Source organism: Trichosurus vulpecula, chromosome 7 (assembly GCF_011100635.1).
Source record: "Trichosurus vulpecula isolate mTriVul1 chromosome 7, mTriVul1.pri, whole genome shotgun sequence".
Taxonomy (NCBI): Eukaryota; Metazoa; Chordata; class Mammalia; order Diprotodontia; family Phalangeridae; genus Trichosurus; species Trichosurus vulpecula.
Window position 1 is genome coordinate 170947388 of NC_050579.1, and position 2734 is coordinate 170950121.

The 2734-nt window shown below is 42.3% G+C and overlaps 1 pseudogene; it reads right to left on the reverse strand.

Moving 5' to 3' along the window:
* Positions 1 to 795: 795 nt before the first annotated feature.
* LOC118855730 lies at positions 796 to 1637 on the reverse strand (annotated as a pseudogene).
* Positions 1638 to 2734: the final 1097 nt, after the last annotated feature.

The window sequence follows — 2734 nt, forward strand, 5'->3', positions numbered from 1 at the left end:
ATTCACTTTCTTCTGTAAGCTATCTTCCACACAACTGCCAAATTAGCATTCCCAAAATACAGATCTGAGCAGATCATTCTCATACTCAAAAATCTTCAGTGGTTTTCCATTCCCTCTAGAAAAAAATTTTAAATTTCCAAATTGCCATTTAAAGCTCTGCACCTTAGGGCTCTCGCCTACCTTTCCAACCTTATTTTATATTACTTATTTTCACACACTTTCCTTTCTAAAACTGGCCTGTTAGTTATTCCCTATATACATTGAGTGGAATCTCTGTATGAAAGATGCTCGGAGAAGAAAGAGAATGGTCATCTTTCTGGTCTGGAATGCATTCCCTCAGATCCCTGGTTTCCTTCAAATCACAGCTGAGGTACCACCTCCTGCATCAGTGTAGGTATATACACATACATTATGAATAGGTGGGGCCCTCAAGGGGGAAGGGAATATGGTCTATAAAGAGTTCTCTCCTACACTTTAAGCAAGTAGAGATAGGCACTTTCACTAGTAGCAGAGAACAGTAAGGAAAGGGGGAAGTAGGTAAAAGAGTCAATAAGAGCAACTTGAATAATAGGTTCCATTCCCAGAAACAACAGCTTCAGTGCCTACAGTGGGGCCCATGCTGGTGTGGAGTAGTCTTGGGTGGGAGCTGGAGAAAGGAAGGGAAAGAAGGCAGACAGCAAATGGGACAGGAAGGCAGCTCCACCACACAATCGCCATCCCTCCCAGCCCCCAATGGCTCTGTTGACTTCAGGTGTTCACTCATGGCTGGGGATAGGAAGGAAAGGGTGGAGAATTTCACATGATTAGACTCTGCTCACCACTTGCATTTACATGCCCCAACAGACTCAAGGTGTCAAGGTCAAAGTTGAAGCCAGGGAGTGCTCCTTCCCACAAGCTCCTTTGGGAGATGGACCAAATCCTGAAGCTGCTGCATGAGATCTAGCACCATCTCAAAGTGGATCTTCTGTGTGTCCTAGTTGTCAGCAGGTATCTTTTTTTTCAAACTGCTCACAGACTTTGTGCATGACATTGTGCTGTTCCTGATACTTCTCAAATTGTTCTGGGGCAATGCTTCAAGGCAGCTCTACAATCACTCTGGGCATTTCTCTGGGATTTCTTTTAGTGATGGATATAGTACCTCCTTAGATAGGAGGCTCTGCATGATACTCTGCATAATGAGGAGTATATTGCCTTCTTTTTCTCCTTTTATGCCCAGCCTCTCCATGGCCACGGTCAGTTCCTCTTCAGACATGCCTGAATTCTGAAGGTCATTGGCATTCTTTGCTAGTCCATTGGGTGTCTCCTTCAGGCAGGAAGTGAATTCCTGTTGGAATATTGTATAACTGCCCACTCTCCTTGTGCCTCAACCCGTGCTTTTATGGCCTTCTCAAACTCTGCAGTGGCTTGGCATGCTAGCTCATTGTCAGTCAGCTCTTGGAAGAACTCTTGGGAGGCAAAGATGGCATCTTTAGCTCTATCTGCAGGTTCTCTCTTCTGGGAACCTGAAGCATCAAGGGTTGTGGGGGAGAGGATGCTGGGGAGGGTTTAATTTTATCAGAGTCATCAAGGGCACTTTCTAGAAGCTCATCTATTTCCAGGTCTGTACCAGATGTGCTCTCTTCCCCCACTGGGGCCATCTTGCTACCTTCAACTTGATGTAGAAGGCTGGGATCACATCTTCCTACCATGTGCTTACCCCTTTCCTACAGCTGTCCTTTGGTTTAGCTCAATCAATGGAAGTAGGCCTATTTTTTAGTAAAATTTAATGTTTCAGCTCCATTTAGGGCTCAGCAAATACGTGGCTTATTTGTTTTTTGGTTCACAATTCATTTCAAGCCAAGCTCTCTGTAAATAAGAAATGATTCACATAGTAGTCAAGATGACTTAGCTAGTCTAGAAGTCTGGACTAGCTAAGTCCATGAAGGTCTATGGTATTTTCTTTTGTCAGATTGTATTTTGCAATTCTGAATTGTTTGTGTGACATGATTTACCTTGTACCCTGATTTTTTCCCTTCCTTCCTTCCTTCCTTCTCTTTCTCTTTCCCTGCTTTCTTTCTCTCTTTCTTTCTCTTTCTATTTCTTCCTTTTTCTCAAAACCAATTTATCCAAGTCATTATTTCTTCCTGTGTTTTTACAACTAAGGTATCAGAACCTTTGATTTCACTGTTGGCATTGGCAAAGCTTTAATCAGTCATGCTTCAGCACTTGATCCTTACCGGCCCACTGCTGAATAATGCCTAGCCATCTGTTGACTGGTGAACACTTCAATGCTATCTGTTCCACTAGGTATTACAGACTTTGGGAATACTCAGACCTAGCTGGAGGTGATTGTGTGGTTACTGGAAGCTCTCCTTTCATATCCTTCACTTAACAATAGCTTCACTTGACCTGCTCATGGTTTGACTGGTGATGTCTTTCTTTGCTAAAATGAAAGGCATATTCATCTGAAGGTAACACCTCAATAGTATGCTTTATAATTTGTGGATCCATAGTGTGGTATAGTAAATAGAAAGTTGGCCTTAGAGCTAGCAAGATCTCAGTTCAAATTCAGGCCTATTTCTGCAGAAGTGGGTAATTAGGGGTGTGGAACACTTCATGTATCAGACTTTTTAAAATATATTGATTAGTTCTGGTGAACTGTTTTTTCCCTCTTTTTATTCTTTGCTTTAAAGCATAAGTCTCTGGAAATGAGAAAGAAAGGAGTACAGTGGGAAAAACAGGTAATGTAAAAATA